Raw genomic sequence first — 15667 nt, forward strand, 5'->3', positions numbered from 1 at the left:
CATTGATTTTACCCGAAATTAACTCTGTCACTTATGATTGCAAGTTGTTGCGAGTCAGTGACTGCTTTAGTGTTAAAATATGGTGCTGTATTTTTAGGATAGTGTGTTTATAATATCATTTTATGTAGATATCCACATTTATTTAATATTAAGTTTTTATTGAAACTGCAATATTTGATATCTCAAAAACATGATGTGATAGACAAAAACTGATGCCAGATTTGGAATCAGCACCCCAAAATTACCTTAAAACCGTTGGAATACCTTATGCCAGAAAGAGTGTGTTGACCAGTGTTATTTACGATATAATAGTTATATTTGCATAACCGGACCGCCCGGATGAGGCTTGCACTCTTTAATCCTCTTGCTGTGGTTTTCACACCTGATGATGATTGCTTGTGTTGCAATCGAAACGTCGTGAGAATTTTATTGTTTTATTTTTATTATTTCCCTTCTACATGACTTTGCCGAAAGAACCAAGAATATTGTACAGTACTGCTTGCTGTCCCTCGCGATGTCCGCCGTTTCGTGGTGCATGCTGGGAGCTTCTTCCGGAACTTGATTTGTTCCTGGATTTTGTGGAGCGAAACGTCAGACATTACGCCAAACACATTGGAGGGCTGTACAGGTCAACCATGGAAACCGACACAGTAGGCTTGTGCCTATGAATAAAGCAGTGGATATGATTATAATTACAATGATCTCTCTTTGGTTGCTGCAAAATGCCATTGTGTTTAGAATCCAAATTTAGTGGGTTAAATGTAGAGGTGCATACCCATAAGCCGCATGTAGACCAAAGCACGTGTTATAATTGCGTCAAATTTCACAACCAACACGAAAACAGACATTTAGAGAAAAAATATTACACCAGCTATGGACATGAAAGAGCCTTGTTGATGCATTCTTGAACCGTGTTGTGTTGGTATTTTGTCAAATACAAGTTCTCTTACCTTGAAGGTAAAACATTAAAATCACAAATTCATTAACTTATTTAATAGCAGTCGTGCACTGAAAGTATTTCATATGTATAAATATATATAATATATATAAATGTAAAGGAAAAATAATCACGACTGTGAAACGGTTACATGGGCAGCAAACGTGTCAAGTTTTAAGTGTGAATGTTTACTTAAGAACCTTTTTTCGAAGTATTTCAGAGATAGGAAACTTTTAACTTTCAATCTCATGGCTCAGTGGGTCGTATGACTTCCACGGAACTTCAAGCCAAAGGAAGAAGGACCCCACACAGATGAAGTGCCACTTGGCTTCGTAGCCTACTGAAAGGCACAGCGACAGGCAAAGATATCCCTCCGGTGTTCCACACAGGGACCAGAGAGAGAGAGAGAGATGATTGTACAACTAAGCAGCAATCCTCCCACAACACACCCACAGGGTCATTAGCAATTCCTATTCCGCTGCGCCAATTGCCCGTCGGTGAGGTTAATTGAAGGGTAAAACAAATATGTATATGTGAAAAAGCGGCAGAATAATTTCTGATTACCCATGGGCCCGGCTCATTTTACGATGCTGCGTTTCGGTTGTAAATGCATGAGCTCATGAGGCACAATTTAAGCAATGAAAGCGACCTAATTAGGCACAGCAGGGCACTCCCCACCCCCATCCGAAGGGACCTCCCACTTATGCTCCCATATGCACATATGTGTACACAAAGACAAAGTTCCCCCACATAGCCTTAACAGACTGTTGGGGCAAGTGCCGTTAGCGAGTAGCACCTACGAAGGCGTGCACGGCACACGAGGGGGTCGGTGGCCAACACCACGCGCGGCCACCCTGTTCATACATCGCACCAGGTGCTCATTTGAGGCTGAGTCGACCTAGGGGAGGCCCATGACCGGTTCAGATAATGGTCACCGATGTCTGCCGGGAGCGGGAATCAAACTCGGGTCTCCGGGTTCGTAGCGCAGCGCGCTCACCGCTACGCCACCGCGTGTGTGTACGCAGACGCACACGCACATGAAATCCATCTCTTAAGTTAGGAGACCACAATTTGTCCTCGCACAAATGAATCGCAACGCTTCACGATGGCGCATTGCAGAGGTGTGGACTCGAGTCATGTGACTTGGACTCGAGTCAGACTCGAGTCATGAATTTGATGACTTCAGACTCGACTTGGACTTGCATAACAATGACTTTGTCCCACCTCTGGCGCATTGTATCATTTGCCACAGTGCAACGCCTCAAATAATGAAAACTGCTCTGCCCCTATAACGGCGCTGTTGGATTTGATGACTGCTTTTGTCGCCTTCGGCTCGCACACCCACACTATCTGCCCCGCTACTCTTGCCTCTGAGTTGCCATGAGGTTCACGTGTCTTGGAGACTCGGCAGTACCTCGCCAGTTAAATCATAACCTGAGGGGTGGGGGGGGAGGAAGCCCTGGGCGCTAACTACGGTAAGTAGAGAACTCAAATATGCTTGGCCAGTGAATCATCTATTCTGAGACGCAGCCCTGGACAATGGGTGACTGGCAAGGGATGTGGACCGCGGGTATAACCGAGGAGAGCGAGAGACAGGAGGATGGGGAGAGATCTGGATTGCGGAGTGCTGAAGCGTGGCGTGTAACACTGCTGTATGGCCGGGGGACGTTACCTGTGGGTCGTCTAATAAAGACACAACTTGCTGAACACGCCGGGAGTCTGAATCCTTTCACGTGTAAAGTGCAGAAACAACGCGACAGAGACGCATAGAGGTCACAAAGTGGAAAATTGTCTCGTTGCAACACATCCGTTTAATGTGGACCAGTACAAACATGTTAAAGCTGCTGGGGGATAAACAATTAAAGCTCTGGAGCTGTTTGTTTTTCACGACTATTTAGTTTTTTTGTCTGTGTTCAATAACCACTGCATATTTTAAATAAAGCCCAGTGGAGGTGGGCCCCAGGTCGCAAACGAGTTTTGATTCCCTACCCGTACCCCAAATGAGTGACAAACGGCTACTCACCAGTGACTCACGGCCTACCCGTACCCGGCCGCACCAGGGTCGCAAACGGCTATCCGTATCCGGCCGGGTACGGGTAGCCGGGTATCGGGAAGGGTACGGGTATCGGGTACCCGGTTGCTACCTCTGAGGTGGGGTCATTACAAACAGCACAAGGTGTAGTCGAAAACATGCAGCCCTCCCTGTGTTATGCTTGGAAATGAACATCAATAGGTCAAGATATTATCATGGCCAGAGCCGTTGATGCCACTACACCTTGAATGTAAGTTGAACTTTGTTCGCACCGTACATTGCCAACCGTACTAATCACAGGTGCGGGGGGGTGGAAGGACAACAAACTAAACACAAAAATCCGTTCTAAAGAAATGAGTTTTCAACGATTATAAGAGATGAGTTTTCGACGATTATAAAAGTGCATAGCTCCAGCGGTTTCCTAATATTGGAAGTAATAGCGTCTGAAAGCGTGCGATGGATGCGGTGACCGTCTTTGCTCGACGGTTTGCGCTCCTTGACGAGAAGCTATCCCACCACCATCTCGTCTTCCTCTTATCCGCCGATTTCGCGGAGACCATTCCAGGTGCCTGTCTTGATAACCGACCTCCACCTTCGTGTCCGCGTGTCCTAACCAGTGTCTCATCACATCAACAACACCAACGTGCCGTGCTCCCTTCCAGACTTCGACATTGCTTGATCCCATCTTGCCACGAAGTTTCCTAACATTCATTTCGGAAACGAATGCTCAAATTCTAACGACTTATATTATATTTTGATTTAAAGCTTTCGTGATTGCAAGGATTCATATTATTGGTTCTTTCGGTAAAGTCACGTAGAAGGTAAATAATAAAATAATATTAATATAAAAACAATGAAAATTCTCACGACGTTTCGACTGCAACACAAGCAATCATCATCAGGTGTGAAATCCACAGCAAAAAAATGTGAACACAGACAAACCGCCACTTTTTTCAAATTTTCTTGCTGTGGATTTCACACCTGATCATGATTGCTTGTGTTGCAGTCGAAACGTCGTGATAATTTTTATTGTTTTTATATTTCTATTATTTTATTATTTCCCTTCTACGTGACTCTACCGAAAGAACCAAGAATATGACTTATATTATCATAATTGTAAGTTATCTCAAATCTGCAAATGATGAGAATACCCATCAGAACGGAATAGAGAGCGCAGGGTGAAAAACCACACGTTTAAAAAAAAAGAAAACACGTGTACAAAAGCACTCGGCTTTTTTCACATTGCACTAAAACAACAGTTCCTGAACAACTGCACCGTGGTCATTTTAATGGTCACCTAAGACAATGGGAGCACAATGCAGTTATATTTTGACTTACAACTTTCAAGAATTCACATTCTACAGTTCTTTCGGTAAAGTACACGTAGATCGAAAAAATTACAATAAAATAATGTTCGCTTTATTTTAATTATTTTATTGTAATTTTTTCTATCTACGTGACTTTACCGAAATAACCATAGAACACAATGCAGTTCTTTCGGAATATGTTGATATGTTTGGCATGTTTCTCTGTGCCTGTTTAGAGTCAGCCCTCCGATCCATACAGCAATCCAGATAGCAATCCTGCCTCAAAAAAACTCCTTTCCTTTAGACACAAACGTTCCTCTTGTATCTTATAAAGTGGTTTCCATAGCTCGTCAAAAAAAACCCTGGCCCCGCGAAAAGCACCTTCTTCACCTCCCTATGAAGAGGTGAAGAGTGAGGCACGTTTTGGCGAGGCAACGCTGTCCGTTTTAATTGTAGCCAATGATGGGTGTTGGCCAGTGAGTCACGGTGAAAGAGTCTCGACAATTAGCCCAATTATTCACACCGGATGTAAGGTTCCGAGTAACGGGCACACGCATACGAGCATCGCCTCAGTTTAACACGTAGGCTCTCGCGACCAATGCCATCCATAATATAGAGAGGGGCTTTGTTTGGGGTTAGATCGCATAAATATAAATGTGTCGTTAAACCCGACACATTATTAATTGGCTGCGATGGCTGTGTCGGGTAGTGGCGGGTTTAACGACACATTTATATGATAATGGGTTTTCCACTATTTTCTGGCAAAGAAACAGGTGTTAAGATGTTAAAACACCAAACTGAAACCTTTTACAAGGAATCGTGTCTGCATTAACCACAATGCTTGTGGTCAGAATGCAAACAAGACATACTCTGATCATATCTACTGATTGCCTTTGAAACTGATTGGTCCACACCAGAGACAGCTTTCTTTGTCTCAAACGGTGTTAGACCAGAGGACACCAAAAGGCGTACAGCACAAAGACAATGCACTATTAGAGTAATGAGAGCTCGGGGTGAGCATCTACATCATGGGACCTCCTTTGCCAATACCAAAATATGATAATAGGTTTTTCCCCCTTTTACGCGCTCTAACTCCAAAAAAGCTTTTTTTTCTAGATTTGAAGCTTTCGTGACTGCAATGATTCATATTCTTAGGTTTTTTCGGTAAAGTCACGTAGGTAAAAAATTATAATTAATGAAAGTAAAATAAAAATAAAATAAAAATCACGACGTTTCGGAGGCAACACAAGCCTCCGTCTTCAGGTAGAACCGTCACAGCACGATAGCTGTATCAAGTGAGAGAAATTAAGCATCGCCGCCACTGAACAAATTCATGATTTATATCCATTGCCTCAAAATGGTCCATGGTAATGGCCCCTGTGGCACCTGTTGGAATGACCACTGTGAAGAGGCGAGCAGATGGACGAAACGTTCGATTCGCCGAAGATTCCCCGAGAAGCGAGATCTCGACTTGAGTGATGCACTTTGGCGCAAGGCTATAATCAGTAACGTAGCCGATAATTTTATTCGAGCAGAACCGCTCTCGAGGGGGTAAGAAGTACCGCCGTTTGATGTACAAAGATCCCCCGCATAGTCCTAACAGGCTTTTGGAGCAAGTGCTGTTAACGAGCACCTATGGAGGGTGGCCAGCCCCATGCCTGGTGATGTTAACAGACCACACCAGGTACTCTGTCAAGGCTGAATTGACCTAGGGGAGGCCCTGCGCCGGTTCAGATCACCGTCATTGACACTGGTTGTGAGCGGGAATCAAATTGGGATCACCGGTCCGTGACATCAGAAAAACCCCCAGAAGTGGCAAACTGGGGGAGTTATGGATCGGAGAACAGTGGGCATTTAAAACATGAAGTGTCCTAACAATATGCCATAATGCATTTGGTCTGCAATAATGTATTATGACATTGTAAGCATGCTTATTAACGGCAGTGAGCACCTGCTTTCAATAACACCACAGGTGTGCAGGCTGTGCATGCACTTTGTTTTTTTTTTTGCAGTGTACAAAACTTTTCGTGTGGAATTTTATTGCATTTTGGAGGAATCAAACCCTCATATAGCGGGCACGACGTTTCCCTGCCTGGCCATGCAGGAGCTTATTGCAACGTTTTGAAAAACCGTACAAACAATTTCTTCGAAATTTTCGAGGCTACACATTTGTTAACTTGCTCGAGCTTGTTAAATTACATTTAGTAACATGTCAGTTACGAATTAGGGTAGAGAACAACCCTTGCTATTTTACATTTGCACAAACACATTATGCAGGTTGCTATTACAAGAAAATACCAGGGACAATTTTCTTTATTGGACTTATAATGTGAATTTATAATGTGAATTTATTTACAACAGCCTCGGGCAGTAGCCATTTTAATTACTATTTTAAATATAAAGATGGCATATTTATGACAATGCGTGCAAAACATAATCACCTTTGGCACCTCGTGAGCATATTGATTACACTTTTACTGCCAATGTTAAGAAAAGAAGTCTCCAAGATAATTTCTTCGAATCTCAAGATTTTTCTGCTTTGGGTTGCATCATCCTGGCACTGCTGACAGTCAACATAATCGCCTCCACACTCTGAAGGGTAATATTACACCTACTCAATATTATTCACAAAGTTCACCGTCCCTGGGATATTGGACCCAAGCAGAACACAGTGTTGCTCAAGCAATTAAATTACCCGTAATATAAAGTGCTCTTGTGACGAAGAGTATGGTCTGAATTAACAAAGGCATCCTATGCATTATCTGTGCCATCTGTGATGAGCTTTTCTTTTCATAACACACCCTCAGTGAAACAAATTTTAATTCCCAGGATGTTTATTTTGTTGAAAAGTTGTACCTACCAGCGTCCCTCTGCGCGCACCAGAAAATAACACATTATTACGGAATGCACACACAAAATAATTCAAATGCTTTCCTTAGAAGTCCAACATTGACGAAAACCTTGTTTTCAATCAACCGTTTTAGTTCGTAATTTTTTTTCACGAAAGAAAGCAACGCCCATCACCACTGAAAATGTGTTCAGTGCCATCGTTATAATATTTAATAGGCTCCAAAAGCTTTGTTTTTATATATTTCTCGTTGCTCAAAACAACAAATACGTGAATATCATATTTTGTATGACTTTGCATCCCCCGCCACTGATTAAAATGAAAGTTTTTGTTTGACATTATATCACTTAAATTTTTATTTAAAGCGTTCGTGACTGCAGGGATTCATATTATTGGTTCTTTCGGTAAAGTCACGTAGAAGGGAAATAATAAATCCACAGCAAAAAAATTTGCTGTGGATTTCACACCTGATGATGATTGCTTGTGTTGCAGTCGAAATGTCGTGATAATTTTTATTCTTTTATATTTGTACTATTTTATTATTTCCCTTCTACGTGACTTTACCGAAATAACCAAGAATATTATATCACTTGTTAAATAATTAAAATATTTATTTCAGGTGCATTCAGGCTAACATATTGCATGTTTGAAAACAAATGCTAATGCTATTATTTCAAAGGTTAGTTTCACAAATGATCTTGAATCAGCAGAGATTTTAATTCGCTATTTCATCAAAGAAAAAAACATTTATTCACGAAGAGAGATACAAGTGAAACACACAAACATTTTAAAGTTCTCTTTTTTTTTGAACGATCGTGTGAAAAGTCAAGGTGTTGAAAATTTCATTATACATGTAGAGTACACACACATATAAAATGTGGATTTTCACACATCGATTGTTTTTTCCCCCACTATGTGCGGCAGAACAATATTCCCTCAGCACTTGTACACATTCCAATACAATATAAGATCACGTTTTCACAAATAGTTTTCCTTTGTAAGTGATAGTTGGCCTGGGGCAAAGCAGTAGAGGAGTTTTGTCTGGTGCCAGTATAGGCTGGCCTGAGTGATCTTGTTTGAGGCATTTTTTTAATTACCCTCTGAAGATAATTATGAAGGCATGCTAGGCGAACAATACGTAATTGACAATAGAATACTCACAATATGAATCCAAAATAAATTCTGCACGTGTGGAGTAACTTGCAGACATAAAATAAAACCATTGTGAATATTAGAGGAGAGGTCATATACATATTCTTGGTTCTTTCGGTAAAGTCACGTAGAAGGGAAATCATAAAATAATATTAATATAAACAATAATGCATTTTTATATTTATTGTTTTATATTTATATTATTTTATTATTTCCCTTCTACGTGACTTTACCGAAATAACCAAGAATATGAATCCCTGCAGTCACGAAAGCTTTAAATCAAAATTTACGTCATATACAGTTCAACCATTTTAAAATAATAAAGACACAGATCCCCCGTATAGCCTTAACAGACGGTTGGGGCAAGTGCTGTTACCGAGCACCTATGAAAGCCGGCACGACACATGAGGAGGCGGGTGGCCAGCACCACGCCCGGCCGCCTTTGTCTCCCCAGTGGCGATGTTTACACATCACACCAGGTACTCATTTGAGTTTGAATCAACCTTGGGGAGGCCCAGGACCGCTCCCCACACACATATGAGCTTCTACGAAACTACACGCAGCGATTTTGGGGAGGCATGACAAAATTGGTCAAACGGAATAATTGATTTGCTGTAGCTTTGTCCAAACCCCCAAGGGCATGCCATTTGACATCGACTTGTACGCATAAAGAAACATACAAAAGTGTGGATTTAAAATCCACATATTCTGAAAAGCCATTAATGATTATTATTTTTTACAAGTAACAGATAAAACATTTTATATTTTTGTTTCTGTTTACTGCCATTCTTCTACTCTGCTAAATGTTATGGCAGAAGACAGTGAACTTGCCAACGCAAACACGTAATGACACACCAGCCCTGCTTCACATTACTAAACATTAATATTGTACCGTTTATTAGGATAAACAAACAGAAATGTTAATTTAAGAAAGTATGCGTAAAAAAAACGGGATTCCAGTGTCTGTCTTTGTCATTAGCAATGTCAGTGTAATTAACATTGACGGGATGTCTGATGTAAACAAATTGAATGTGTTGTAAAATGTGCATGCGAATTAATACAGTCATTAGTATGTCAATCAATGAATTACTTAAAAACAAGTAAAAAATGTCGGAAAATACAATATTGGTTTTTTTTGCAGTGGAAGTGAGGCAATGCCTTTACAATGCCAGGAACAGTATTTTACTTCAAATGTGTTGCGTAATGTTAAGAATTGTGATTTTACCCAAAGTAATTGACAGCCCGCCCCTTCTGAATGCCATCGCACGTGCACTTTTACGCCCCGTTTTGGGCCAATTATCTGCTACAAACAGCGACCATCACACGCCTTGCGGGGTCGTGTGAGTTATTTTGGCCATACTGCACCACCACCTACGAGAGGGGCTTCAGAACCTAACGGACATTTTTGCTGCAACGCCCTTGACCGTCCCATTCCACCCACTGCTCAATGGTGGCCACCCATCCAGGCGCTGATTCGGGCTCAAGCCTGCTTAGCATTTCGAGATACAAAGAGAATGGGCTGCGCATGAGGTGGCCATGGGCAGGGCAGCCATCGCCGATTGCTCAAGATCAACTTTGCAACAACAAAAAGATGCGTTACTAGTGTTGCTGAAAAAAAGCCTCCCACGAGGTCGCCGACAGTGAATTTGAATACAACACCGGGGAGACGAGGTTGGGGTCTCTCAAAGGTGAAATAATTCTGGCGAGAGTCGCGTTTCAATAAACGTTGCGGCACACCCGCGTGCGAGAATGCGGGACATGACGTGTCAGAGAAATCAACGTTGGTCGTTCTCTCAAATTCGAAACAATAACGGATAGCAAACAAAACTGTCGAGTTTGAGTCAGCTGAACAAAAAACAATGTTTACAGCTGTGACTTTTTAAGGGGACCGTAAGGCAAAAAAAAATATTGTTGAATTTTAAATAAGACACGCAAATTTAGTCATCAAGCTGAGCTGAAGGCCAAAAAAAAGGTCAAACTTGAATATTTTTAACGTTGCATATGCAATTGCAACCACCGTACCATCGTGCGCTAGTTAAAGGTGCAAATGTGATGTGGAAAAAATGAAGCATATGCATGCAGAGAGAGAGCCACACACACACACAAAACACAAAGATACCCCCAAGTAGCCTATTAAGGTGTCAGGTCAAATGCTGTTATCAAACACTTATAAAGGGCAACAAAGTGCACTAGGAGGGTGGTGTAGTCAGCACTGTGCGCGGACGTCTTTGTTTCCCCAGTGGTGATGTGCACACACCACACCAGGTGCTCATATAAGGCCGCATCGACAAATGGGGGGGCCCAAGGTGTATTCAGATATCTCTCGCCACTGATGTTGGCCATGACCAGGACTTCAAACCCAGGTCACTTGTGTTCATAGCGTGGCGCACCAACCGTTACGCCATCGCTCCCCACGTGTGAACGCACACACACGCACGCGTGTGCACGTTTGTACATGTCCACCCCTCATGGTGGCAGGAGTCAGAGCCGGTCTGAGGGGTGGACAGATCCAGTCCACCAGACCGGCTCTGACTCCTGTCCACCATGAGGGGTGGACAGTCCTCTACTCGGGGCAGGAGACTACCAAACAACAGGGAGTGGCTCTTCTTCTGAACAAAAGAATGAAGGGGATGTGGGAGCATGGCGGTGAGGTGTGGGAAGCTGTAAGCCCCAGGCTACTTTGGGCTTGCCTTCCCATCAACCACAGGCGAGGAGTGGTGGTCGTGGTTACTTATGCCCCCACTGAAAACGAACATCCGTGGAGGGATGCAGGCAAGGCCAATGAGTCAGATGCCTTCTATAACCTGTCACAGGTGCTAGCTAAAGTGGCCCCACGGGATAGAGTAATCTTGTTGGGTGACTTCAATGCCCGAGTTGGTCATGATGCTAGCACCTGGTCTGGAGTGATTGGAAGGCATGGGCCAGATAAACTCAATAACAACGGTAGGAGGTTGCTAGATTTGTGTACAGCCCATGGGCTTGTAATTACCAACATGCTGTTCCGGCATCGGCACATCCACACAACATCATGGATGCATGCCGGGTTCAATCAAGAACATCTGCTGGACTACATAGTGATGGAAAAGCAGATGCGGGCCCATGTCCTTGACACCAGTACCTACCGTGGAGCTGATCTGCCCACTGACCATTTACTTGTCATCTGTAAGATGCACCTGCCATTCTTACATTCCGGTGGTGAGTGTACACCCAGGACCCCATTCATACCTATAGTGGCATGGTCTCAGCTAGTTGATGAAAGTTGCAGGTGAGAATTTCATCATCGCTTGCGGCTGGGGTTGGCATCGTCCCCCACTCCTGATGTCGAGGGGAAATGGGCGAGATTTAGGACTGTGGCCCATGCAGCTGCAATGGCTGCCTTGGGTACACGGTCCAGACCTCCCCAGAGACCCTGGCTGACAGAGGAGGTGTTCAGGCTGGCTGAGAAAAAGCGACAGGCCCACTCTCATCGGCTACAACATCTCACGTCGGAGAATGAGGAGGCTTACCGCAGCTGTCCCTCGGAGGTTCGGAGAGCTGTGAGGTGCTGCAAGGATGGTTGGTGGTCGCGGGTTGCTGAGGAGATGGAGTCTGCCTCAATGGCCCGCGATCACAGATCGCTCTTTAACTCCATAAAAAAGTAACCTGAAGCGCCATACCTATTACCATCATTAGGGGAAGAATGGTGATCAAATCTCCGACCCCCAGGAACAGGTCAGCAGATTTGCTGAGTATTTCTGTGAGGTCCTGAGGGAGGGGAAATCCCTCATCCTGGAAAACATCGTGGGGCAAAGTGGGGATGACACTGCTGAGGTTGCGGTGCCTCAAATATAGGAAGAAGAAGTCACCCCTTGTGAGTGGCTGGCTGAAGTGCTATCTGTTGAGGAAGTACTGAAGGCGATCCGGAGTCTGAGACCAGGAAAGGCACCGGGCAGAGATGATTTCCCAAGCAAAATGCTGAGGCAGGGTGGCGTTTGTGCACAGGCTGCCCTACATGACATCATAACAACAGTCTGGACCACTGGATGGGTTCCGCAGGATTGGAAGGATGCCTTGGTGGCACCCCTCTTTAAGAAGGGGGACCGCACAGACTATAACAACTACAGGGGCATCTCTACCTGGGCAGTGTGCTCATGACCGGCTCCAGTTTGACAGCAGAGGTCTCACTCCGAATCAGTCGAGCGGCATTATCGTTTCATCAGTTGCATAACGCTATGTGGGAGCTCCCTGGTCTGTCGAAGCTTCAGGTCTTCTCGACCACAATCATTCCCTCCCTTCTCTACGCTTGCAAAAACGTGGACCCCCTTAATGCAACATCTTTGCGGGTTAGAAACATTTAGGCTGACCTGCCTACGATCCATCCTGGGTTTAACCAGGCTGGATTTTGTGAGCTCACATATCCTTGAAAGATCTGGACAAAGCCCCATCGGTGAGCTCCTCCGGCAGGCAAGGCTGCGCTGGCTGGGTCATGTAGCCCGGATCCCCACTCACCGCATGCTTTAAACAGCTTTTGTTCGGCCGGATCGAGGGGGCTAAATGGGCACGGTACGGGCTAGAGAGAGATGGAGTGATGTGGTACAGGAGGATGTGGAGCTGAGTGGACTTGCCGATGACTGGTACCAGCGGTGTGAAGATCGGCCTCTGTGGAGGAGGCTCATGAAGGACGCGACTGGGCAGTTGAAGGCAGTCGCCCTCCAACAACAACAGAGGGCGGAGGAGCGACGCTCACAACAACGAGCAGAGTGCTGGGTGGCTAAAGCACAGCAAGTTGGCACAGTAGAGGCACAGGTGGTGCATCAGCTAGTCATCTCGGTCTATTGACCCTTTGCATCTGGGTCTGCCTCGTGACCTCGTGCCAGCGGGCGTTCGACACTTCACGTGGCCTCAACGTGCACATAGCCTGGCACAAGCGTTGTGATGACGTCACCACCAATTAGTGGCGAATGGCGGTTGTTGTTGTGTACATTCATGGCCACATACGTCGATCGCAGTGGCACGAACATGCTTGTAGAGGGATACAGTGTAGTCACGCACCATTAGACTCCAGTGGGTACCCAGGGAATTGTTTAAGGGGCCGGAGGCCAGGCTGACTGCATGGCCATGCCAGCGTAATTGTTTTGCCACTGGCTTCACAAGTCACACCAATCGTGTCCCATGTAAACATTAACATTTCACTATACCCTCTTGGCTAGCATGGGTAGGGTAAGTCCAACAAACGCTCATGTGGGGCAGACGGGATTATATATTGAGGTAAAAACACAAGCAATACAAATTTTCTGCAAGGAAAAAAATACACTGTGTTCCAGCCAGCAGGCCTTTTCTTTTTTTTCATTATTCGCCAATGTTTTTATTAATCTATATGTTTTCTCAATGAAGCTCCAACAACTTGTTCCATACGCACTAAATGAAAGCATTCGTGAGAGAGATGGCAGGCATCGTTTTCATACGTTTCTTATGTTTTGAGTCTTTCAGTTGACATATGAAGTCTATATTGGGCTTGAAAGTTTGACTTTGTATTATTCATTTAAATACAGCACTTAATTTTGTTGTAACGTATGTGCCTGTCAACGCAGTACAAATACTGCAAACCTCCACTCTCTTCCCGCTACTCCCATGCCCTCTTTAAAATTTCATGCGCCTGCATTTTGGCAGCAGCAAATACAAATCAAAGGCACCACTCTCCGAGGGCTGCGTGAACATTCAGGTATATCAGTATATTTCCCCCGAGTCACTGGGCTAAAATTCCTCGATGTAACAGAGTAAATTTAAAAATCGTTGAGCGTGAACTCTGTTGCACGATATGAAAGTCAAACAACGTTGCTTGTATTTTTCCCAAGCTCTCCACAGCTGCCCACCCCTCATGGGTTTTTTTGGCCGGTCTGCGGTCACAACGATATCGTTGTGACCGCAGACCTCCCATCACCTAAAATGCAACTTCTCCTCTTCACTGCCCTCTCACTGCCCCCCCCCCCCTTCCTAACCTACCAAATATGCTCAGGATATGACCGCGGTGGTCTCGAGATAGCCTAATCCGTTGCTAATCCTCCTTCAAACCCTCTCCCGAAACGCGTGGAAATTACAGAGACCGAGCCCAGCTGCACAAATGGAGCCTCGGAAACCGGTGGGGCTCACTCACCCCGCTGTGCCTCGGCCACTCCTCTACAACCACTGGACTGTGTTCAAAAAAATGCCAGGGGCGAGGTGACTGACTACACCAGAGAGATTTCAATTTGCTCTCTGATTTATCATAGCTAATGGCTAATTGGCTAATGACAACATTTGTAATTTAATTTTCTCTTTATTAAATAACATTAACCCCGTCATCAGCAGTCGCTCTAACCTGAGGTCTATCTCTCACTTGTTTATTGCAGAACACAAGACGTGGCAGAACATACTATTTACGTTTTAAAATATAGCATTATACTGAAAAGATATACAATGTGCTTCAATTTTTAAGCAAATATTCGAATTAACCGCTTGAGAACGACGGTTTTACAAATATTAATTAATCACACATTTTGTTTATTGTATCAAGTAGTCTTTTGTTCGAGATAATGGCAGCTAAAAACAGCAATGTTATAAAACAAATACTGTATATAATTTGTGTGGAAGCAAATGTTTGTATACATTTTTGCGACACACAAACATTTACCATGCAACCAAACTGGACACGTTGGTCTGAAATGCAAAAACAAACCCCACTTACACAAAGATCCCCCATGTAGCCTTAACAGACTATTGGGTCAAGTGCTGTTAGCGAGCACCTATGAAGGCCGGAACGGTACAATGAGGGGTTGGGTGACCAGCACCACGCCCGGCCGCCTTTGTCTCCCCAGTGGCGATGTTTACACACCGCACAACGTACTCATTTGAGGCCGAGTTTACCTAGGGGAGACCAAAGACCAGATCAGATATTCGTCACCGATGTTGGCCGCGAGCGGGAATCGAACCCGGGTCCGACCTGGTTCGGAGCACAGCGCGCTAACTGCTGCACCACCGCTCCCCAACCCCCACTAACACACTCAGACAGAAAATCGCACGTCATTTGGACAAACGGGTGACCTCCTGTTGCCCATGCAACATTGCTTGCTATGCTTCCATTAATCTAAGCAGGACACAGATCGGTAGGCAGATGGTGGGTGTTCTTGACCGTGGGCAATTCTTGTGCCCGTGTGCAAATGCAAACCTCTGCACGTGCACGCAAGCTCCGGGCTACAAACGTGGCCACGGCCTTTTCCAGCACAGCGGAGAACCAAGCTACATTAAGCAGGAGTTGGGGGGGGGGGGCATACAAAGATTCTCCATTTGCTTGGAAAATGGAGCTACAGGGTTGGTGTGGGTGGAATGGTGCTAAATCAATTACGGTCCCAAATACCAGCCGTGCCTGCGCGATG

At 44.6% G+C, this 15667-nt stretch overlaps 1 long non-coding RNA gene across 1 annotated transcript; it reads left to right on the forward strand.

The window, feature by feature from the left end:
• Positions 1–3051: 3051 nt before the first annotated feature.
• Positions 3052–14812, forward strand: LOC133342818 (uncharacterized). The gene is made up of 3 exons (XR_009755185.1): positions 3052–3219; positions 14356–14474; positions 14645–14812. It is a non-coding gene; the product is annotated as an uncharacterized LOC133342818 (long non-coding RNA).
• Positions 14813–15667: the final 855 nt, after the last annotated feature.

This window comes from Lethenteron reissneri, chromosome 16 (assembly GCF_015708825.2).
Source record: "Lethenteron reissneri isolate LAM-NWPU_2019-01 chromosome 16, ASM1570882v1, whole genome shotgun sequence".
NCBI classification, from domain to species: domain Eukaryota; kingdom Metazoa; phylum Chordata; class Hyperoartia; order Petromyzontiformes; family Petromyzontidae; genus Lethenteron; species Lethenteron reissneri.